This window comes from Pempheris klunzingeri, chromosome 20 (genome assembly GCF_042242105.1).
Source record: "Pempheris klunzingeri isolate RE-2024b chromosome 20, fPemKlu1.hap1, whole genome shotgun sequence".
Lineage (NCBI taxonomy): Eukaryota > Metazoa > Chordata > Actinopteri > Acropomatiformes > Pempheridae > Pempheris > Pempheris klunzingeri.
Genome location: NC_092031.1, coordinates 13635487 through 13660009, shown reverse-complemented (window position 1 = coordinate 13660009; position 24523 = coordinate 13635487). Strand labels below are relative to the sequence as shown.

The 24523-nt window shown below is 45.1% G+C and overlaps 1 protein-coding gene across 6 annotated transcripts in view; it reads right to left on the bottom strand.

Moving 5' to 3' along the window:
* raraa (retinoic acid receptor, alpha a) overlaps positions 1–24523 on the bottom strand; it is a 136775-nt gene that overhangs the window by 83481 nt on the left and 28771 nt on the right. For 2 of the 6 annotated variants that reach the window (XM_070851336.1, XM_070851337.1), the window contains exon 2: positions 14648–14770. The exons of 2 other annotated variants lie outside the window; for them this stretch is intronic. The gene's annotated coding sequence lies outside the window, so the exon portion shown is untranslated. Of the gene's footprint in view, positions 1–14647; positions 14771–22149; positions 22261–24523 lie in introns of those variants that run through there. 2 more of the 6 variants (XM_070851335.1, XM_070851338.1) reach the window with 2 other exon arrangements.

The following is a 24523-nucleotide window of genomic DNA, read 5'->3' as shown; positions in this document are numbered from 1 at the left end:
ATGGTAGCCTGCTTCCTTCACACATAATGAGCGCTACTGTGGCTGTCCGTGCAGAACTGGACCATCTGCCCACCTGCATGCATATATACCCATAAACACACATTCACAGACAAACCCTGACAGATGCACACCCACACACACCCACTCACTAACTGTGGCACTCAAAGTCAATAAAACCAACAACTAAAGTCGCCCGCCAACCTACTTCTTAAATAATGAGTATCAAATGAGGACATTTAAATTCCAGGAACACCAGCAGCTTCTACGAACGCCTGTGTAAGAATAAACTGCCGACAGTATAGGTAGACAGATTCTAGACCTATAGATAGACGAGTTGGATGGACCAGTGCTTCTGCTAAATATGGGTCTGCTATGTGGCACACGGCTGAGATTATTTTCTCTTTATCAATATCAGTGCTCAACATCCATGAATCAGAGGAAGAGGAGGTGGGGAATAAGCGTTAAGATTAGGTGTAAAGAAAGCCAAATTAATTCCGGTGAGAATGCTGTTGGTGACAAAACTCCTGGTGTATCTGGCAGAGCATGACATGCAGTGTTTGCTTTTCAGCTACTCACTGTAGCTATTCAGCTCCGTCAATATTTGCAGGGGGCTATGGTAACAGAAAGCTCCCACACCCGCGTAAACACACTGCTTCGCACACTTAACACTCAGCCTCACACATACACAAAAACCAACACTCTGCCCGGAGTGTCCCACTCCTGCTCAAAGGAGGTCGGACAGACAAAGGGCCATAGATCATCGGTGAGGACGGCGTGTGGCGAGCTCCTTGTGTCCAGGTTTTTCCGGCATTTTTCTCTCGCTCTGAGAAAACATGGAGGGCCGGTCCCTATTGTTTACACAGCTGGCTCCATGGAAAAGATTGCTTAATATGAAATATGAAGAGAGTGGAGAGGTTGGAGGGAGAGAGCTGGGAAGAAAAGAGGGAAGGGAGCCAAGTGAGAGGGGTGGGGGTAACAGGCCATTGCAGAGAGAGAGTTAAAGGCTGAATGTGCTCTGGATTGAAGGACATAGGAAGTGAGCAATACTGATACAGCGAAAGAAACGTACTGGGAGAGGTGGTGGCAAAAGGAAATAATACAGTAGGGAGGAGAAAGCAATAAGGCAACACTAAATCTGGGAGGAGCATAGGAGCACACACACAAGGTCCAGGGAGACTAAATGAGGAGCAAAGTGAGAGCAAACAGAACATGGAGCAGAAAGCCCTGAGGTTTCCTAGCGGTGAGGGAGTCGTGCCTCCTGCGGTCTGGGGTCTGTAGTGCATGTTATTCTTTCCCAACAGTTACACACTGCCTCCACTCGCTCAGTCCTGCCTCATCAACCCTCTGGTGCTGTCCTGGCAATGGGGGTACAAAGTTTCTTTGAAATGTTACTAAAAACCTGTCCTGTGGATTCTTTTGTGTTTTCTCACAAAGAAACAGGGAACACGGGGCCGTCTTTGTACTGTATCAAAATACAACGACTCATGTTTAACACCACAACATATTTTATGTATTTCTGAACACCTGACCAAGCTATGAAAATACCTGCTTTTTTATCATGTAATGCTGAAACTAACACGTTATATTCTTTTGTGATTAGTGATTCATTTTCAGATTATTATCTTGATTCATAATTTGGTCAATGAAATGTTTGTAAAAAATGGTTATTTAAATTGCTTGTTTACATAAAACCCAAATTCAGTTTCCAAGACTGAGAAAACTAGAAAATATACATGTATGAGAAATGAGAACCAGTGAGTTTTTGTGAAGTGATTTTAAAAGAAGACATGAGAAGACTGTGAATATTGGTGTTATACTGTTGGATTAAACTAGGCAGATCCTGTTCAGAATAAAAGACGGCGGAGGTCATTTGTAAATGGAAGATTGAGTTAGTAATCATGGTGATGGTGGAGAGCCCACTTCTCTGCAATATAACACACCATACTGTTTTGCTCAAGAGAAGTGAGAGTGTGTCCAAACCCATGCCTAAGCACATGTATTAGCTTGTGCGAGTATGTGTGTGCGTGTGCATGTGTGTGGGAGTGGGGTGACTCCCCAAGTCCACCTCCAACCCTGTTCCAGTTAGCGGGAGAGGCCCAGCACAAATGAAATCCATATTTCTGAGCAGGGCTCCAACAGACTCAACACACCCCACCCGCTGACACACACACACGCACACAAACACAGAATATCTCCAGTCAAAACACTTAAGCTGTCATACTCCATATGCATAAACATAGAAGGGTGCACGCACCTTTACCAAGACATTTACATCACTCTCTATTCTCACAAGGGAACAGAACACAGCTGGCGCAAGAGGATGTTTCATTTTCCCTCCAGCTAACACACACTGTGTGTGTGTGTGTGTGTGTGTGTGTGTGCAATCAGCACTTCAGCGTGTGTCTTTGGGTGTGTGCCTGCCTATATGGTTGTGTCACCTTCATGTACCTATCCAGGATATCAGGCTAACAATGTTATGCGAAACACTTCAGCACATTTCAACACAGATCCAATGACACAAGAGCTAATGACGCACTAAAGCGTAGGGCCCCTTCCTGTTTATGCCGCCACTCACCCGCTGGAGGATCAAACAAGATCTGCTCCTCCGAGTGCGTGTGCCCTCTTAAAAGGGACAGTCTGTGGTTCCTCGAAGCCACTCAATACCACTATTCTGTAAACGCGTATGAACAATGAGTACTGCCATTAAAAGAAGGACATTATAACTAAAAAACGATGCAGACTAGAGGTAAATCTGAATCATTGTATGTAGATTTAACTAAAGTGCATTAGGGTCTATGTGCATATTTGTCCCTATGTGTGCATGTGTGACTGTGAAAACACATATGTGTGACAGCTACCCTGTGCAGCAGTGTGTGCCCGTATGGGTGTGTTTATATGTCAGTCGGTGTGTGCTGCTGCATCAATTGGGAAACTGTAAATATGTTGGTATTATTTTGGTGTGTGTGCACGTGTGAAGCAAAAAGCCTGCTTGAATCAGCAACCTAAATGTCACTGTATTTCAAGCGGGCTTGTTAGCATCTTGTTTACAGGAGGCTAAATTCTATTATTTGAACGATCTACCATAGTGCGTATGAAACTGTGTGTTGGTATATCCGCAGATTCATGAGGCTTCATCAGCACTGACAGTGACACAGTACTTTATTCACCTCCTACGTCACCAAACAACAGGCATGGACTTCACAACACTACTGTTGTGGGCTTACAGCTGCAATAGATAAAGATGTTTGTGACACAATACATGTCAATACAGGTAGTTGATAGTAGCAGTCAACAGACACTGCTTTCCGCTCGCTGCAATGTGGAGTGTATAGAAATGCCTAGTGTAGCTTTCCTTTCCTCTCCTTTCCTTTTTACCAACATAAGCAACAATAACTAAGAAATTACAATCCTTAGTACACCTACAGTAAAACAGAATCTCAGTAAGAATAAGATACAGAATGTCACTGGTACTGATTCTTCACACTGATCAGTGTGTTTACCAACAATAGCTACCCATCCACTCCTGTCGAGAGTGGAAAATAAGATTAAGTAAAGGCACCAAAAGCGAGTGGGGTCAAGTAGAGTTGAGCAGTGCTATGCAGTGAATAGCATTAATAATACCTTTGTATCGTAGGCCTCACACTGCAATTTACATATAAATCCTCTCGCTCACACACTCAGTCACTTTCAGTGAACGATGCATTATCAAGAATGCATTGTAAACTTTTAGGTTTCAAAGATTTTCTGCCCAGAGACCACTGCACACAGGTATTTGTACGTTAATGAGGCTGTGAGTGACAACATGGCAATTATAAAACACACCAGCAGCAGACTGCAGTAAATCAGCGGCCAGTAATGTTTCTTTGCACATATCAATATGGGATGAAATTTCCATGTAGGCTGAGTGCTGCAGTCTGTGATCATCAGCAGTCTGCCAGGGTGGGCACATGTCAGATTACAGCATCATCCTGCTGCCCGTTGTGGTACCCGCTGCATTTGGTGGCCCTGAGCAAACTACGTTTAACATTGCATGTCAATCTGTCCCCTGGAGGGGAAATGTGTATTTCCATAGCTCACGACTAGTGCCATCGGCAAGACGGGCAGGCCAACAGCAGCAGTATGTGGGGCACAGTGACATCAGTTAGAGTGCTGCACGCTGCTGTGTGTGCATGCATGTGTGTTTGTGTATGTGTGTGCGCAAGCGTTTCTATGAAACAGTGGAGAGGACGCAGGGGTTTGTGGGTCAGGGCCGACACAGATGAATACTACAGCGTGATCGCCAACATGCTATGACCTCTCTAGGACACACACACATAAGCTAACGTACATCGTGTGTCTGTGTGTGTGAGATTAAGTTGCCTGGTGATGCTCAAAGGTCATTATACAAAATACCAAAGCTGCCGGATTAATAACGTACATTAGCAACACACACACACAGTTTATATATCTGGATGCACGGAAATCCATCTGACATCTGGAAGCATGCGAAACAATGTCGAAATGTAAAAAAGACAGCAGCTGGATTCAGCTGACAAGTATGTGCTCTCTGCTTAGTAACAGGGTTCATGGCCAGAATGACCTTGTGGAGGTATGTGTGTACATGCTTGAAGAAAGAAAGAAAGAAAGAAAGAAAGAAAGGCAAACAAGAGCAAGATTGTGACACTCATCCTATCCACAGCCCCCCATATTCTCTCCTTTTCTCATACACCCACACACACACTCCGGGAACAAATATCTCTTCCTTGCCTGCTCTCCAGGAATCATAAAACTCACATTTAAAAATGCATGGGCTCTATAAGCTGCCAGGCCTATCTATTAACTGTGTTATAGTGTAGCTGGCTATAGCTGCCGACGGCAGCCAGGGAATGCTGCTTTCCATTAAGGGAGGAGGGAGGAGGGAGGAGGAGGAGGAGGAGGAAAGGGGATGAGGGATGAGGAATGAAGGGGAAGACAGAATTTACTCATTTTTCTTTTTCCCATGGCACTGCAATCTGATGCCTGCCTGTTTGGGCATGTGGAAGAGGGGAGGCAGTGACTTCAACATGTAAGCCTGCATAAGTATAAATACATAACTGTATCAATGAGTTTGTGTGTGTGAGCCTGTATGTGTGTGTGTTTGTGTGTCTGTAATTGATTCCAGCGTTTCTGGGAGATTTTCCCCGGTGTCCTTAGGCGCTCAGCAGATGACTATTGATTGGTTAATTGATTGATTGGCATCTGGATGACAGTGAGTCAACAACATCATCACTCTTCATATGGACCCAGGCACACAGCACTCCCTCCTCCCTCCCTGCTAATCATGATCCTTTACAACATTCAAACATTTAGTACTTCTAATTTGGGAATCAGCCACACTAACATAAACCCTTGCATAAAAATTGTCTTCCTTTGTATCTCTAAATGTCCAATGATAACCTACTTTAACAACTTAAACAATACTTATACATTTAGACACGGGAAAGGACCTTTTCCTGTATTTGCTCTTATTAACGTCATTCTCTTCCACCATTTTCAAATTGCAATGTCCTTGTTTTTTCCAGTCTCTGCCAATCTGGAGATGCCAATCTGTGCCAGCTTCCACTTTGGTCATTAGGTATAACAGAACCACAAAAAACACACTCTGTTGGGATTGTCATAGCAACCCAAAAATAACATGTGACTATGAAAACCGAAAATGGCTTTATCTGACCGGTTCCATTTAACTGAGCAACCCTCCTCACCTACGTGTCCTTGAGCAAGACACTAAACATCAACCTGCTCTTGATAAGAGCATCTGCTTAATGTCTTCGAATTAAAATGTAAATGAGGTTTCGATGGTTTGGGTGATCTTCAACGTGCCAGTGTGCATTTCTTCTTGATGGCATTTTTTCCTCTCCTCAGCCCCACCTCTCTGTGCACATGTAAGTCAAACATAGACTATGAAAATTAATGAGCTAGCACCTAAAGCAGTGGCGACACTTATGAACAAGGCTGCTGTCCCTTTAATGGACCATACAGACAATGTCTGTGGTATTTCAATTAACAGACAATGGGACGACATGAAATAATGACATATAGGAAGAGTTGAGTGGCACGTGAGAATGAAGGGGTAACAGCATCACCTATCCCTTTAATGGACCATTGTGGTTGAGTGTAGACAATAGCAGTTAATAGGAAATGTAAAATTATGATGTAGGCCCTGTCTAAAGGGGTGAGTGACACCTGAGAGTGAAGCTGTTACATCTTAATGCACTGCTGCCACCAGGATGAATCAGCTCCGCATATGGGGAGTGGAAACCATCTGAAGGCCGCTAATAGCAGCCGCTGTCAGTCCCACATTAACCTTGAGGACAGCCAGGGGACTTTGTTAGCCCTGCTGACCTCTCCTTTTCACACACACTCACATACGCACACACATTCACTCGCACACACACACACACACACACACACACAACGCCCGTTATGTCCACATGTATGACTGAAGGCTGACTCTGTGTGTCTGTGCACGTGCACACATGTCTATCCCTCTTCCTGTGTCTTATGAGCACCATCAGTAGGATTAAATCAGTCCATCACAGGCTGCTGTAACATCATATAGGCTGTCTGTGCTGAAGTGAAATCACCTAAACCTTTTCTGCTGCCCCCAGGGTAAGGGTCCGTGTAGACCAATAATAGCGCTCCCTAAGCTAATTTTGTGTACACAGATGTGCACACGCGTATACGCGTCCTCATCAGACCAGAATAGAACAACTGGGGGCCACATTTGTGTGTATATGCAAGTCTGACAAAATAGATACAGTGAAACTGTAAAATCTACAAAAACACAACTGAAAATCCTTACATTTTCCACCAAATCCTAAGCCAAATCTCACACTGTACCGTCTTCACGGTGTCATATTCACCTTGAAAACAATAACAACATGCGCCTCCTACTTATTTAATTTTCCAAAGACACACTTACGTATCAAACAACATGAAACAGCATCTTGGCACTCATATCTATGGGAAATATGTACAACAAATTCATTCCATGTAGTACAAATTGCTGAAATGCCAAACAAATCTAATCCATTTTGACCTTGGCACTGAGGAAATACAAAGCAAGAATCCTTACTTCAGTGAAAGCTGGTTGTGTTTTGCTGTTTGGCCTGACTGATAACGAGGATCGTGTGTTGAGGCATGACTAGGCAGGCCAGTGCCCATGTGTTTTCAAGTCAACTTTCACTGGCAGGAGGAAAGAAGCAGAACATGGAAGATAAAGTGAGAGAGGATTAGAGAAAATGGAAAACAAAGAAGATTTTTTACAATAAAATGGTTGGAATGTCTCCCTGAAAATGAGTGAAAGCATGATCAGACACAGCACTGATCTAATTTTCTGCCAGCCGTTGCAGAGAAGCGGAGAGAGCAGAAATCCATCTCCATGAAGGAGTTTGGACATCAGTGGGGGTATCCAACGGAGGTGAAGGAGGAGTACTGGTGGTCGCAAATGCAGCATTATTCGCTTGAAATGGAACCCTCTGGATAAAAAAATATGTCTTGTTTGTGTGTGATGAACACTTTGAGCTCATGAGGGATCCTGTTTTATCACGTACTCAGGGTTGGCAAATAGCTGCCAATGGGAAATGTCTGCCCCTACACCACAATAACTTGGCACCCTTTCCTTTTTTGGATCACATCAAATCTTTAGACAGAATTCTTCTGTAGATATGCAAATATTGATATGAAATCTTTTAAACCCAATGAAAATAATAAACTACCATCTCATAATCAACACTCCCATACGGAGAGCAAACTGATGCTGACACGATGGTGACAGCTCTGGGTGAGGAAATATAGCAATTGTTTACTTTATTGAACTTCACTAATATTGTATTTCTTCGCCATTCTTTACCATTACTATTTTCCTCTTGCAAACATAATGATCATTAGATTATAGTATTAGCAACAAGAAGCAGTCTGGTGATGGGATTTGAAGGGTTTTCAGGCATTTGCTGCAAAAACTGAGCAGTTGTTTTTCTTGGAGGAGAGCCTCTTTCAAACAGACAGGCCTGCATCTCAACTGCCCCTGTAAGCTTTCGGTAACCCTTGTGGTCCATAGTGGGACCTAATTGCCAACCCCTTCTATTTTCCCATCCAGCTGTCCTCACTCACACTGGGTCTAGGACTGTGCAAAAAGCTTTTAAAGGGCTAACATTTGTGCTTGAGTGGCCAGAACATTGTGTGCAGCACTGCCTCTGCCCGTTGCTGCATGCAGTCCGCTCACATTGCTACTGTGCAACTGCAACTGGACTGAAGGGATATTTTTAGAAAGCCGTTGACAATATCACATCCCCAAACGGGTGTAATCGTATTATGGTGGAGGTGCTAAAAGCCTTGAGTTGGGAAGGCACGTCACTGGAGGAAAAAGGCTGAGACACACAAACACTGTTACTGGTGAGTCTTGAGAGCAAGAAACTTAGAAGCAGACTGGGGGGGGGGTAGATAAAAAGAAGGGGGGACTATTGAGAGGAAGAAAATCATAAGGAGGTTGGTTCCTGACAAGTCAAGAGCTGACGAGGAAGGATGAGATGCAAATGAAGCCAATGGTCGAGAGTATTAGGTTTGCTGTTGGAGGGTGTGGTGGTGGCTCAGGTTGGAGGCTCAATCGCTCTGAAGTGTTTGGTATCGGCAGCTCTGAAGGTTCAAGCCGGCCATGGCGATGATAGATGAAAGACTGAACTTTAATCAGAATGGCGCCCGGAGCATTTTCAGGGAGGTAAACAGGTTAATCAGTCAAGCCCTCCTTCCATCCTCCCTTTCATTCTCCCCTACTCTTTCCTCAGCACACGACCACTTCTGACACTGGCACGCCATTCGTCTCTTTCCCATCAGCGCCTCGCCCTGCTCCTTCCCTTCTCCACCACACGCCTCTCATTTTTCCCCCACCCTGCTTCACATCTCTGCAACCAGCCAGAGGAACAGACAAACCCCCTCCCTGTGCTGCCCATACTATCAGGCATATCCCACGATCATATGAAGAGGAACATCAAAGCGCTCCGTCAGCCTGTTTAATATCTCACAGCATCATCCACCATAAAACTATGAGGTGGGAGGAGAGCATTCAGCAACGGAGGCTATTCATATGCTTTTGGTTTCTTGCATTATTGCCCCTCCACTAGCCTGTATCATGGGAGGCAGATAATCGCTACGAGGTAGATAATCAAAGTGATCACTCCCCATATTTAAAAAACCTTCAAGCAAACTGTGCTGAAACGAAAATCCAGTGAGGCAAAGGCAGGGGAGAAAATCGTAGAGGGAGCAGCCAAGCATTATCCATTGTTCCTGGTGTCCCAAGGGCTTATTTATTAAAATGGCCCTGTCTTACTGCCTCTCCAAAAAACAGCTAGGCGTATTGGCCTGCCCGAGAACTTGTGCAACATGCTCAGCAGTGCCAAATTACTGCACGCCTGACCACCAGACATTTTAAACAAGCTACAACTGTAAAAAGGAAACCAGGAACTAAGAATTCTCATGGGTTTACGGCCCAAGCCACATTCTGTGTTTCCGTCATCCATCTCATACATCCCTCCCTCTCTGTCCCCCCAAGAAAAGTAAACAATCAACTCTAACAAACCGCTTTGGCCAGCCGAGTGTGAACCTTACAAAGCCTTAACAGCTCCTGTGGAGAGAGGCCACATCCAATCTGAAATTACCCACACCAGCTCCTCAACCACATTGCATTTAGGCAGTTGTCTGGACTCGGGAAGCAAGATTATATTGTGTTGTCTGGGATCCCAACCACAGACTTTGGTGAGCAATCAACAAGGGCCGCCTCTCGCCAAGATAAACTTCACAGGCGGTTGCCACTCATTTAGGGGCTGTGCTGCTCAACTCTGCTGCATCATTACTGTTGTGCATCAAACTGGTTGCCTCACTAGTTTTCTCTCTAGCCTTGGTTGGAGTGCAGATTGGGTTTGGAATAAATGCTCCTCTTGTTAACATTTGTCCAGGATATTGCAAAAGGACACTGGTTGTGCAATGTGAGTTAGGAAATACATTTTACAAGAGGCCTTGAAGGGGAACAGAAGAGGGAATGCTTATTTGGAGACCGTGTACACACTTTATGTTGGGAACTCTCAAAATGCATTGGTGTTATTACCTCCTCCTACCCACCTCTGCTTTTGTCATAGAGAGAATTCAGGATGTTCACTTGTTTAATGATGTGAGCATCCATGCTGTAGTTTGAACTATATACACAAGCACCTCAGAGGGAGAAAAATGCTAATGAAGCTATTAATGATAGATCAGAGCATAACTCAAGGTGGCAGCACGGGAGGAGGAGGACATGTTCGGCAGCAGCGTCTTTTAAAAGAAAATACCACGAGTAGGGAGCTGTGTGGGAGTTAAGAGAAAGGGGGACTGAAAAAGTGCCGCAAGACAGTTGCTCTGTTGTTGGGGAACGAGAGTGGGATGGCTGGCTAACAAACATACACACCCACTCAGACGTATGCGCATGGGGAACTGTGTGACTGTATAGATGAGCCAAAAAGCACACTTTCATATACACACATCCAAACTATAATAAAATAATCTTATACAGTACATGCATACACACATCATAAGATGAACTCCTAGTGGGCCAAAAATCCCATGTGAGATTACATCATTACTTCAATTCTCAGGGGACTTTATAACAGTCAGAATATCAGATGTAACATACAGTAATGTGGTCTTGCACCACTGCATTACTGTTGCCCACCCCCTGCACCGCTAGCTGCGTGTTGTTTTTTCCCCAAGGGCACTCCTCACATCCCTGCATTTCACACTCAGTTTTTTTTCTCTGTTTTTGCCCCCTCTGTCCTCTTAAAGAGTGGTGGTCGCAGAAAGTTGGAGCTTCAGTGGGGACACTCATTTGCTCATGCAATACTTATGAAACTTCCTGTTTCCTGTGCATACAAATTCATACACACCCACACGGCGAAAACAATTGTAATTTGACATCTTTGCTGCAGAGCCCTCATTTCTGTAGTGTTTCTTCACTGCGTGGTATGGACATCAGTGTGTGTTGTTCCACACAATGTCTTCTTACTTCAATTTCAAGTTTATTAAGGTTGTGTTTCTGGTTCCAGTGACATTCTCTTCACTGATCCCATACAAGCTATCATTGTTCTTCTGTTTATTCAAAGCCAACTGCTGTTACTCTAACTGCAAGATAAATAAGTGGGATATGTTTGGTGTAATTTACTGGAATTTCTAATATTGTGAAACAGTCTAAGAAACACATACAAAGTTTGTAGAGTTTGTAGAGAGTGATACAGAGTTTGCCAGTGGGACAAGTGCTGTACACCGACACACATTCACCATATCCTGAAAAGTGGCCTGGAAATCTCCACGGCCTAATAATGCATGGCAGACAGAGTCTGTCAGAGTGGCAGGACAGCTGAAAGTGATTTGATGGGATGAAGAGAAAAAGCAGGGGAGACACAGAGATAGACGATAAGAGGAATACAAGGAAAGAGAGATAGAGGTAGAGGGAGACAGTCTTTAGCCTTGTCCTCCCATCTCTCTGGAGATGTAGATGAATTTGTCCTGACAACAACTCACAACCCATCTACACACACACACACACACACACACACACACACACGCACAGGCATGGTCAAGAAAAAGGAGGGAGGGAGCAAATGAGCGTGTGACTAAAAGTAAATAACCTACTAGATGGAGTTAAGTAGGGACAGAGGCTGACTCAGGATGGCCTGAGAAAAACTATAAAACAGTGAAAGAGGGGAAAAAAAGGTGAGAGAGCAGATGAGATGACAAATCGATTTTGGTAAAGAGGCAGACCGTGGGCAGTGGGCATGAAAAGGGAAGAGAGAAATGGAGAGGTAAAAGAGCGTGAGCGTTGATGAGAAAATGAGGGACAGCCTGAAAGAGGGGAAGTGAAATAGATAAAGGAAAGAAAGAGGGGATGAAAGAGAGAGGATGTGATAGAGGGAGATGGAGAGAAAGATACACCTTGTGGAAAAGATTGAGAGAGCAGAGGAGAAAATGAACAGAGACGCAGAAACAGAGAGAGGAATATAAAGAATGAATGAAGATAGAGAGAGTGAGAGAAGATGAGAGGATGCCTTATTTTCTTCCATCTCAATTTGCACAAAACTTTCATTACCACCAATTTGGGCCGGGAGCCGTAGGCTGGACCATTAGGCGAGCCCTGCATCAATCAGCCTAATCTCCCTCCCAGGCTGCTAAATTACAGCGCCCAGTTGCTTATTAAAATTTGTCGCCCGTCTCCCAACACCCGGCACTGCTGGAGATTAGACAGGGGCCCCCAGACAAATCTGTTCCAGAGAAGAAGAAGAGGAGGAGGAGGGTGGAGAGAGAGAGAGAGAGGGGGGGGGGGGGGGGGGGGGGTACAGGGACAGTAGGAGGGGAAAAAAGAGAAATGTGCTTGCTGAGACAGAGCGGATCAGAGTGGGGGACGATCATCTGGTTTGATTTATACACTCCTGTAGATCTGGCACGCACACACACACATACACACACACACACTCCCTCACCCTCTCTGCATTTCAGCCTCTCTTCGCAGACTCATACATCCCAATACATCCCATATTCAGCCGCCACCACATCCCCCCCAAATGCAGTTTTCCATTCCTGTCAGCACCCCCAACACACACACCACACACAAACACACACATACTCTAGTGTAGAGAATGCGGGGTTTTTGCGACACCTCCCGTTGCACACTCAATCAAACCAGCGGCCAGATAAGACGCATGATGAATGGCGTAATTGAAGGCGGCAGCAGGGTAATGCTGCATCGCTCTGGGTTTGGAGGGGAGAGAAGAAGAGTGGCGAGTGGGTGATTAGCCTGTAGGATTTATTGTTATTGCCCGTCTTATTAAAAAATACTAAGACTGTCTCACCTCACCTACTGTAAGACACCTCCAGCGACAGAGACAGAACATATGGGGCTCCACCTATGGAATGATGAGCACACACAGAGCTGCACCAATATGGACCAGTATGAACTCAAGTCTGCTCATATCGCAGAAATCTGGCTAAACATGCAGGCTGTTTATATAGATTAGTTCTGTATGTAACCATAAAAAAACCCAAAACATTAATTCATTCACAGGATTCTACTTCCCCCGTCCTTCGCCCCCTCTTTAAAAGGAGGGGTGACACTTTTCTTTGCTCACTTCAAGTATCAAAAGCAATTCAGAAGCAGAGAGAAAGAGGGTATTATGGAGTGATGGGGGGTGTGTGTGTTTCTGTGTGTGTGTGTGTATGTGCGTGTGTGTGTGTTTGTGTGTAGGTCAGTGAGTAAATGAGGGAATCGAGGCAATTCCACTTCAGGCTGCTGTGTGCTCAACAGATTAAATACTCTCCTTTCACATATCAAAAGCTAGCAAAGGCCCTTGACAGGAGTGAGCCAGATAGTGTACTTAACAGCCGCACTGAGGCCACTCGCTCCCTGACAGCACGCCTCTGGAGTCCTTCTGCAGAGAGCATGTGCAGAGGGATTTCTCCTCTGAGTCTCCATGCCATCTGATGACCCTGATTTGCCGCGGTTTACTGTTCGCTGGGACCTAATCTCTCCTAATGGATCCTGACTTGTGGCACATGAAGAGATGATTTCAATTAGCGGGTCTCAGGATGTTGCTGTTTAGACACTCTGGCACATTTTAAACACGCAGGTCTTGAGGAACCAATTATTATCAGATTGAGGTGGAAAATCAATGTTAATTTTGTTTAAGCTCCCCTGTTGACAAAAATGTTGAACTTTGTAATGGTCAAGATTAGCCTTTAAGGTGTAACACCGGATAAAGGTAACCACTTTAGAGTGTCTATAAATATTGTAGTACAATACTAAGTGAAGATTGGTGTAATTGGGAATACTCTGTAGCCAGGCTACTGATGTTTTTATTAACTATGGCCCTAAGAACCACTATCAAACATTAGCATTTCTACACGTGGTGTTAAACAACTTGTTTTGCATGCAATTAATGGGTGAGAAACACAAGGTTTAAATAGGAGAACTGCAATGCCTTTCCCTGCTTGAGACAACGAGCAGAAAACCATTTTCACACACTTAAAAACAGATCAACTGAGAACACATACAGTACATGTAAGCATGCCCACAGGCGTCACATATATTATGACTAGCAAAGACGCACAATGCAATGAAATCCCACACAAATCCCAGAATTCAGCCAGTGCAGACACACGCACATATATATTGCATCTGCTGTACACAGCCTTCAAGCAAAACAGCGAAAGTACAGCCACTGCAATGAGTGTGGTTATACAGAGCATGTCCACTGTCAACACATACTGACACGGTAACCAGCACAGGGAAAACCACACATGTACACACTGAGCCAAATGTGGTCTCAGACAAAGCCCATTCAGCTGCTATAAATAGAGAAGAAACATAACAGTTGCTTTGTCTGAAAGTTTAATTAGCATAGCACCTACAGTACTCAAAGATAGAAGGGCTGGCAGTAGCGAGGAGACGTGAGCCAAAAATTACTTTGGATCTTTGATGTGTTGTTGATTCAGCCTGCTTTGTTTTGATATATAAAACGCAGAGTGTCACATTTACTGCTTTTGCAGGGAGTGGAACGATTTATAATACGAGTTCATTTCAGGATCTACTGCTGTATATAGAGAGTGTGTCTACCTCTGTTGGTTGCCAGCAGCCCTTTTGTGTTGCTGTTCAGACTGATTGAGTGGTGTGCTGTTCGGCCAACTGGGCTTCCGGCTGGTGGACTGCCTGCATCGATTGCTCGGACGAGCCCTTCTTCTGGCGCACAGACAGGAAAATAGAGGAAGAGATGGAGAGAGGAGGAGAGTGGAAAAGAGTGGTGTAAAAATAGAGAGCAAAGAGTGAAAGATAAGGAGGGAGAGAGAGGAGTGGAGGGGAGAGAAAACAGAAAGAAGGGGAGCATTAGCTTAAATGAAAGTTTATTAGCTGTATCGTTCAGTCAGTCGGGTGGGGTGGTGGGTTTTGCCCCAGGCTCTCCATCCTTCCTTTCTATCTCCCTCCTCACCCCCTCTTTCTGCTTGTGTGTGTGTGTGTGTGTGTGTGTGTGTTTGTAAAGGGAGGGGTTGGGGGGGCAGGCATGACGGGAAAACATTAGGTTGTTGGCGAGTCGCCTGTACACCAGCCAGTAATTGGGTTGGGTAATGGTCATGTCCAGACAAATGGTGTAGGCCCTAACCGTGTTACGAGCAACCAACTGCTCCGCCTGTATTCACAGCATAAAAGCCAGCACTGCTCGGATACCGAATGGCTACACCGTGTGTCTGTGTTTGTGTACAAGACTCACAGAACGTGATTTACTGGGACACAACTTCTTTTTTTTTTTCCACCTCACAGCCAATGTGTTCTGCATGGCCTGTACGGGTGATTCATGATTTGCTTGCATCCTATGTGGGAGACTGCACTGTGATAAGGAGGAAAAAGATGGCAGCACAAGCCCTGCTCACCTCGAGGGACAAACCGACATCTGCCGGTGTCCTCCAAACAAGTAACAGATAGGAGATGGGGAGAAAGACGGAAAGAGAGGGAGGGAGGGAGGGAGGGAGGAGAGGGGGGAGATGGCAAGAGAGAGGGAGTAAGAGGATAAGTTCCATTTTTCATCCGTCCCTCCCTCTGCTCTGCATCACTTCCCCTTCTGTCTGACGGCAAGCTGAGCCACTAATGTCCATTGTGTCTGGATGGGCTGCAACACACACTCCTGTGTGTGTGTGTGTGTGTGTGTGTGTGTGTGTGTGTGAGTAGTTGTCTGTCCTGCTGTTGATGTTATATGAGAGAAAATGAAACTTATGTGCTTCTACAGTAGCAATGCCAGCTAAATAACATGCATTCATGGATAAAGCTGAGTGTGCATGTGCTTGTGTGTGTGTGTGTGTGTGTGTGTGTTTGTGTGTGTGGTGGCAGCCCCTCAGCCATCCAGCTATCATCTCCCGCCAGACAGGCCCCACCAAGCCAGCCCAGCTGGATAATGAGATCCATTATGATTTACGTGCCAAGAGGACAGCCAGACAGAACAAAGACATGTACACACACACACACACACACACACACACACACAGAGTTTGGAGTACATGTCAGTGTATGTGCATGGGCTCTCTGTCTCTTACTGTATGTGCTGATGTGTGCTGCCACTGTTTCGTATTTCAGTTTTTCCATCACTTAGTGTGAGTGTGTGTGTGTGTGTGTGTGTGTGTGTGTGTGTGTGTGTGTGTGTGTGTGTGTGTGTGTGTGTGTGTGTGTGTGTGTGAAGGCGTGCACATGCGTGTGTGCATGCGTGCTTGCTACATTAGTTGCCTTTAGGGCATCCTGCAGTGGGTCCTCTTCCCGTTTGCAACTGGAGAACTCAGACCATTTCCCTCTCTCCATCTTTCTCTCTCTCTCACTCACACACTCTTTTCTTTTTCAAAATTGAGAGTCCCAATTACAGCAATCTCACTCTACCCCCCCTTTCTGTTTCCCGCCCCATCTCTCTCTCACACACACACTCTTCACCCCAGGGTCTTGCAAGCAGGAAGGTGAAGTTTACAACTATGCACTGCATCAAAAAAGGAGACCACACAACCTGACCCTGATTGATCAGTACCTCTACAGCACAGTGAAGCTGGCCAGGGATTTGTTCCAAGGCATTCGTGTGTGTGTGTGTGTGTGCATGTGTGTGCAAGTGTGTGCTGGGATTTGTTAGTGGAGAGCCGAAGTAGCTGTCAAACACATTTTGGAAATGGAGCAGGCTATTGCTTCATTTCACTTTTTTGGACTGAGGGCTGTGATAGTGTGTCAGCTGAGAAAAACAATCTGCTTCTGCAATTTTTCCATTAATCGATTAATTGTGTAGGTCACAAAATGTCAGCGTATAGCAAAAATACAAAAATGTTACTACAAAACAGAGAAAAACAGCAAATCCTCACTCTTGAGAAGCTGAAACCAAACAATCTTTGACAGATTTGTTTGAGAAATGACAAACAAATAGAATTATAATCAATAAAATCTACTGGTTGTTGCAGCTCAACGTCCAAAATGTTACAGAACGATGCTTTAAATTGTAGTAAGGGGATTATCTGTTTAAAATGGTTATCATGGGTATCTTTGCAACAATGCATTCAACACACAAACCTGCAGTAAAGACAGTCAAGGTACAAAGCTGCAAGCACACAAGCAAAATATAAATAAATATGCAATGCACATTCATAACAAAATCTTTAATATCTTCTATTTTCTTTATAAAACTCTCTCAAACGCACACATAGAGCGGCCCTGTCCAGTCTCTCTGAGTGCAGGGCACTGATACAATGCTGGGATTCTCTAACGTTCCTGTCTTATGAAGTTTTCAAGTGACGCCAGCTCAATTAAAGGGCCTAAATGCCAAGATCCAGACTGGGGAGAGATGACGAGATGAGGAGAGATGAAGAGAGATTAAGACAGAAACAGAGAGAGAGAGAGAGAGACAGAGGACAATGAGGACACTAGGCAGAGGCAGGGAGGAGGAGAGAGGAGAGCGGAAGACAAGTAGGCCATAATGAAAAAACGGGGGAATGATGGACTGTTCGTAGATCTCCTAAAGGAAATAGGAAATGACATGAAAGAACAGATGAACAGGGAAAATGGGCAATGAGATGCAAAAACAAGGAGAAAGATAAAGGATGTGAACATAGTGGTGCAAGGGAGGTGGATTCAGCAGAAAAGAAGAGACAAACAAGCCGAGACAGAAAGATTATTGCCAGCCAGCGACTATCATGACCTCCTTGATCTGTCTGCCATTGCTCTGTCTTTGTGTACACACATACCACAGGCACAAACACACACACAATCCTCTGTGGTATGTATTTCCATCATCAAATTTGATCAGCAGTACTGTCCGCGTGCCAACATTCAATCAGCTGTGATAAGCCATGTGGGACGGCGTACACACACACACACACACACACGGAGGCACTTCTCTATGACTAAATACTGAACCTTCTGACCATAATACACTCGCACACAGGGGAGTACACTGTGACCAGGCTGGTAGAGACGAGAGTAGGATCTGACATGCCTGGTTAAATTAAAAGGTCAAATAAATTAAATAAACATCAAAGTGAATGAGCCTTCAGATGAATGCTCAAGCAGCTCAGACGCTGAGCTCTAGGGGGTTGCCTCTAAGAAAATGAGGAGCCATAATCATGTATTATTTAATTTAAAGGATAATTGCGGTTTATTACAACTTGGCTTTATTTTCATAGTTTTTGGCCGCTATTTCTATGGGTAATGATAACATTGTGCTCACCGAGCTAATTGCTGAGATCTGGGAACACAGCCACATCACTGAAAAGAGGTCAGACGGGGCAAAAACACGAGCAGATTATATATGATACGATTATGCAGCTTTTAATCAAACCTTCAGCGCAGCCAAACTTATTTGAAATAGAAAACAAAGGCAAATGGTGCATTTAACAACCAAACTGTCCTTTACCAACACCCACTACGGTTTTGTCTTCTTTAGAACAATCATCTCACTTCTCATTTCTGGCTCTACCTGACTTGGTGTAGCCATGCCGACATGTTCCTGCATCTCTGCAATTCAGTGAGTAAAATGTAACCATAACTGACAGAAAGGCTGGCCACAATAAGACTGACTTGAAGAGAAATGATCCTTTAATTTACCTGTAAGGTGAGTCATCCCACTGAGAATTATTTTTTTCTTCTTTATTAGCAGTAATGATAATCGGCACAAACAAGACATTTTCGATCAGACTGAGGTCCCTCCGAGTTCCCTCCCAAGCCCAGCTTACATACACTAATACATTCAAAATGACTATTGTGACGTACTGTAACAAAGCAAAATGAGTGCTATTTGATGGGGCTTCTGTCCAAAGAGTCTGCTCGTAGTCTGGGTGGGCCCTGTTGCAACTGAGCCTCTTACCATGCATATATTATCACCATACCCTGTGTATTTACAGACACATTTTTGTGGTTGCAATAAATTTCCCATCAATGCAGACAAAATATTCATCTTCTCCATGGTTAGCCACTCTCTGAACAAATTTGACTTCTAAGTTGGTATGTGTATAGTCTGTGTGGGAGCTGAACCCACAACCCCACTGTTGTGGCATGTCCCACACTCCAACCCACTCAGCAATCAGCACCAGCGTCAAAACCCAAAACACATGCTGTAACCAAAATATTTCCCTCTAATTGAGCACCAACAAAACAACATTGTGTCTCAGATCTTGGTCTGACAAAAACCTAACGTCAATATTTCTCCAACAAACCAAACTCGGACGAGCCCCCCCCACCCCCACCCCCCCCCCACGCCCCACATCTCAATCCTCCTTAACAAAATAGCATTTCACTCACTGTGGTGCCAACCCTAATCACTTCCCTCAGCACCAGGTGGTTCTCATTGACTGGGGCCCAGCTCCTCTACTCGGCAAGACGCTTTGCCAGAGGAAATTGGCTCGTCTACGTGCATTTATTGCTCAGGAGTTCCATCGAACAAAGTCGTGCGGGCCCTCCAACGCCGGCGTTGGCCTTTGTTCAGGTTCTTTGAGCGGCCTGGTTTGCTGTACAGAAACAGCTGCCGCAGCATGCACTGCACCATCCAAAGAAACAATTAGAAACACCCTTTTCCTATTACTCCCCACCATTAACCGTCATTGTGTGGAATTAGTGGCAGTCTATGGAATAAGTGGATTCTAATTCATGCCCTCTTTTCATGGGCCGTGGCTGCTGCAGTGGCTTTCTGCTGCTAATGAAGAGGATGAAAGAAAAGTGTTAATCAAACTGAGCATCTCATCTGTGGTAATAAGGAGCACAGAATAGACCTTGGAGCTGCTCCCTAGTGATGTTTGTGTGTATGTAGGCACGTGTGACTTTGTGTGCATCTGTTGCTATGCTACTCTGTTACTAAATTTGAGGCTCCGTAATCGGATCGTCAGTTAAACAAAAAATAAATAAAAAAGGAATGCAGAAAATAATATGTGTGCCGGGGCCTTGTTTTCTAATTGCTTAGCCTCTGCCCATAGGGATGAATGCCCCACTATGGGCCAATCCCTCTTCGCTAGCAGCTTTTCATCCCTCCCAAGCTCCCTCGTCTTGGACCACAGTGCTAACCAGCAGGGTCTGATTAGATTTAAATGTCAAGAGAGATAGGACAATACAGTTATCTTCCAAATTATAGCCCATTAAAGGGCCTAAGCAGTGCGCCTCCCTCCTCAACTAACTAATCACCAACCAGATTCATCATCTCACAGACTGGGGCATAATTTGGGGAGCTGTGGTTTCCCTTGCTTCTTCCTTTCTCTCTCTGTGTGTGTGTGTGTGTGTGTGTGTGTGTGTGTGTGAGTGTGTGTGTGTGTGTGTGAGTGTGTGAGTGTGTGTGTGTGTGCGTGTGTGTGTGTGTGTGTGTGTGTGTGTGTGTGTGTGTGCGCGCGCGCGCATGTGCGTGTATCACACCATGTGCAAGGGCATCCAGTGGTGTCTGTAATGTGTGATCAATGTGTGTGTGTGCTGTGTGTGTGTTGCTCCAGAGGGAGCTGGTTCAGCGCCCCAGGCCAGTGCCCCATTAAAGAGAAAGAGAGAGAGATAGTAAGAGTGTGTGTGTGTGTGTGTGTGAGTGTGAGAGAGAGAGAGAGAGAGAGAGAGCAGAGGGGCTCCTCATTTAGACAGCAGGAGCGGCAGGCTGTGTTCCACCTGCAGCCAACCAACAGAAAGACAGCCAGACAGACAGTGGGACAAGGACTTGGAGGCCTCCCATCTGCCCCCTCCTAATTCACCTGCTGTCCTCGGGGTATCATAGGGAGCCACACACCAAAATAATGGAGTCTCCATCTTCTGGTCTGTTATTTTAAATCATTTTCTCCTCTTCTTCTCTTGCCTCCATACCTTGTTGCATCCTTCATTCTCACCTCCATCTCGTCCTCCATTCAGTCTTCAAACACACACTTTCTGCTCTTTGTTCTTACTTCCTCACCTCCCCTCGTTCCTCTATAAGGATCTAGCATGCAGTACAATTTTCATCCCGTCATCGTAGAGTTTGTGATAGTGGTGGAGGGGGTTCGGGGGGGTTACAGAGGAATGAGGAAACTGGAAATATAGGAGTCGTATCTTAAGGTGGTTTCCTTCATATCCTCGTCTCTCTTGGCTGCTTCGCCTCTTCCCACATCTCCATTGCCTGCCTTGCCTACATTACAGTATTCATCTTCTATTCTTCTCTCCTCCATGTCATTTTTACCCGCCTCCCTCAACTCTTTCACCAGGTTCTTTGTCTGATCTTCAGTCTCTACCTCTACTCCATCTCTCTTTACTCCCCTCTTATCTGTCTTTTCAACCCCCAACTCCTCCATCATGGAGCAACTTATATTGGGCTCTTACTTCATACCTCCGCTGGCGATCTATGCACAGGAGCCTGGGCAATGTGCATTAGGGCCCCCGCCGCTCTAACACATTATGGATCGCACTATAAATAGCTGCCGTGTGTCCTGTAAAAGCTTTTCATTACATAGAGATATCGTTCGATCAATACAAGCCCCTTGTTAAATCTAATTACCAAAAAGACCTGGACTAAGAAATATATATGTATTTGCAAGATGATCGGGCAGGCAGAGGAAGCCACTGTTTTGACCAAAGAGATTTCCAGAGGACTCTTACCGAAATAAATAGCCTATTTTAGTAAAAGCATTGGGATAATTGGGATGTGGGGAGGATGAGAGAGAAAAAAAGAGAGTGAATGAGGAAGTGGAGTGGTTGATGGATAATACAGGAAGGAAAATGTGTTTTTAACATACAATATCTGGATGATGTGCATACACAGAGGAAGAGGCTTAGTGTGCTGCTCAACTTTACACACACACACACTGAAACGTAAAGTAGATGTACAAACACACATTATGTTGCCACTGGGCCCCAGCTCAAGCTCCATGGGAGCCACTGGTCTGAGCCAGGCACACAGCAGACCTTCATATGAGGTGCAGCTGTAGGAGGACTAGGGAGAAAAACTAGAGAGAAAGGGGGAGTGAAAATGACAGAGAGAAAGAGAGAAAGAGAGAGAGAGAAAGAATAGGAGGAGCCCAGGGTGTCATTTCTCTCTCTGTCAGCTCCTGCCTCCCCCATCCTCCCTCTCTCCCCCATCACCCCCTGAGATGTGGATGCTTCGCGGGGACAATTACCGACTGACACTTCATCATGGGCCGCGCGACAGGCGCTGACGGCCCTCGTCCAAACAAATGATGCTGGGGTCGAGGTTGCGGGCCTGCCTCCGAGTCTGCTTGCCTGTAGCCTCACTGCACGGCCCTGCACTGCATTAGCAAGCCACACACACACACACACACACAAAAAAAAAAGCTACATTAAAAGAGACTCCTCTCAACCAACCACCTCTTTCCTTTAAGAAAAATACATTCATCAGCAGTGGGGGATGGTGGGTAAAGCAGGGAAGTGGGGGGGGGCTTCGATAGAAGGATGGAGGGTGGGTGGGGGCACTACAGTACTGTCAAACCCCATCCCCTTAGGTAAAGAGAGAGCTCTTCATCTTTGGGAGGCAACTCACACACATACACAAAAATACTTCTAACCCTCCACACATACAACTAATCAGATAATGAGGTTAAACAGCAGCTTAAAAAAAGCCAACGAGGCAAGAAAGCCAGCAATCAGCACGGTGACACCCGCATGCATCAATTAACCCCGTGTCTTTGTGGAGCACAGATATCACTCTGACCCCCCCGCCACCCCCCCACCCCCTTCACAAGCGAAATGATCAACGCACTCCTTTGCCTTGGGTTGACTGCAGCTAACTTTAGATTCATAAAGTAGGTCAATTGCTAATAGTCAAAAAAGGGGGCAGCGTATAGTGTTTAAGCAGAAACCAGAAAAAAAGACACAAGGTGGAGGACCTGCTGGTAGTGGTCCCTCAGCCGAGTGTCTGAACCTGAAAATGAATAAATGCTGCCTTTGATCCTAGCCCAGGGAGGCAGATGAACAACAATTGAGACAGACATCAAACGTTCGACTAACACTGAAACAACACTTGGTTAAAAGCTTGCCAGTCTCTGAGCACACATGCCACTATACATGTAGGACGGAGAGGAGGAGGAGAGAGAGAGAGAGAGAGAGAGAGGGAGACAGAGGAGAAAGAGAGACGGAGACAGCATAAACAATGAAACATTTATCAAAGCGAGGAGTACGGCATCTTCTGCGCTGCACGGGCAGACTGCTAGTACAGGTGGCATTGTTGTTGTGGTATCCTGAGCTGCCACTGCTAGCAGGTGGTGAGATACTGCGCTTGAGTTTTGTGAAAGCTCAAAAGCAACCTGTTCCCGATTGGCAATATACCTTGTGGATGCCCTCTAAAATCCCCAAGGAACTCTGTTCTCATTTTCCGCTTTCCTCATTGTTATGGGATTCTTTCTGCGTTTATTATCACATTCTTTTCATTCATGCTCCTGATGTTTTCCCTATTGGCAGCTGTCCTTGATGAATGTGTTTATGGCATCTTTCACGTCTACGAACCCCTGCACAAGCCACTGTCTGAGATAAATAAAAGGAGAGCTGAGAGGGATGTGTGGGGGGGGCAATGAAGGGCAGGAGAGAGAAAATACTGGAGCGAGAGCCATACGTCATGTTGGAAAGGCCCTTGAGAACGCTTTCAATCTTTCCGTCAATATTCAGTGTGCAGGCCTGTACACGGCGTCATTAAAAAGGAGACGCTTCCCTGTTTATTTATCATAGGGACACATGCCTGACAGCTTCCTGTAAACAAGCCGTGTGTTTATATACGTGCATGTGTGTGTACATATATTCACTGCAGCTTCCATAGAGGCTTTCATACACGCACACACACTCCCACATGAAGGGTCTCTCTGTCCATTATCTATTAAAATTGATGGCTGTTGCTCAGTAAAGTGGGGGCCAAATGATGGAGTTGGCCAGTGTGCTTTCTGATAAAGGCTGTTAGGACGCACCACTGTATACAGAGATTGAGGTTGTTTAACGCGTTTTCCATGTTTAATCACCTCTAAGATAACAAATGTTAGAAGAGTGAGTCATTTTCATGACTTGACCCTGTAACCGAAAGGTTGCATCAAACACAAAGATCACTCTCTAGAGCTAGTGAGGAAAGGAAGGTTTGTCTTTATTCTCTTTGATGCTTCAACTACTTCTGTCACATTACTGTTTTATGCACTCTGAGAAAGATTATTTAACTAAAGCAGAAAAAACTCTATACAGTAGTCCCTCGCTATAACACGGTTCACCATTCGCAGCCTCGCTGTTTCACGGATTTTTTTAGTGCAATTTTGCATGCTTTTTTTTTACAGTGTATGAACGCGCATTGTGTTCTGCGTCCTGATTGGCTAAGGGACTGTAGACCAATGTCTCCTCCGTGCTGTGTCTCTGTACAGTACAGAATGCGTTCGGCTTGCCAAATTTACATAAATGTTCAGTCGCTAGCAGTGTGACTTTTAAGTGCTGCCTGTTTGCAAGACAAACAAACAAGTCAAACAAGAGATAAATGTGAGAAAATGTTAATGCCTGTCTGAGAAA